Below are 595 nucleotides of genomic sequence, written 5' to 3'. Positions count from 1 at the left end.
GGGGGTCTGATGGTGAGTTTGGAGGGGGACACATGTTTCTTGGCCATGATGTCATAGTTGGCTGTGGGATGACAACACATTGTTGTTAAGACCTACATGAGAGCGAGGGGGGGGGGGACACACACACACACACGGACTGCGTGGGTTTTCTCCCGGGGGAGAACATGCAAACTCCACACAAGAAGGCGGAGCCAGGATCGAACTCATGACCTCTGGACACCGGGCCAACCACTGGATCACCAGGCCACCCTCACACTTTTTAATTGATGATAAACCTTGATCGGCAACATTTTTGCAGGGTGGGGGGGCATGGCTGTTTCCATTTAGCTCCACCTCTTTTCTTGCCATCGCTTGACTGACCTTGTCCCATCCCCTTTTGCCCTCATTCCTTTAGCACGTCACCGTGTTCAACTTCCTGTGTGCAGAGGCACGCTAATAGAATGGATGCCCCCCCCCCCCTCCATCATCCCCTTAACTTTATCCAGTTGCAGCGACAGGTGGCTAAGAGGGGCGATCGGGGGAGGGGAAATTGGGGGTCGAGCACGGCTCAACAGCTGCACAAAAGAGCCCGAACTGGGTCCTTTAAGATGGGGTC

The sequence above is a fragment of the Hippocampus comes genome, unplaced genomic scaffold (genome assembly GCF_001891065.2).
Source record: "Hippocampus comes isolate QL1 unplaced genomic scaffold, H_comes_QL1_v1.1 scaffold281, whole genome shotgun sequence".
In the NCBI taxonomy this organism is placed as follows: Eukaryota; Metazoa; Chordata; class Actinopteri; order Syngnathiformes; family Syngnathidae; genus Hippocampus; species Hippocampus comes.
The sequence above is the reverse complement of the archived record's forward strand: the minus strand, read 5'-3'. Positions refer to the sequence as shown.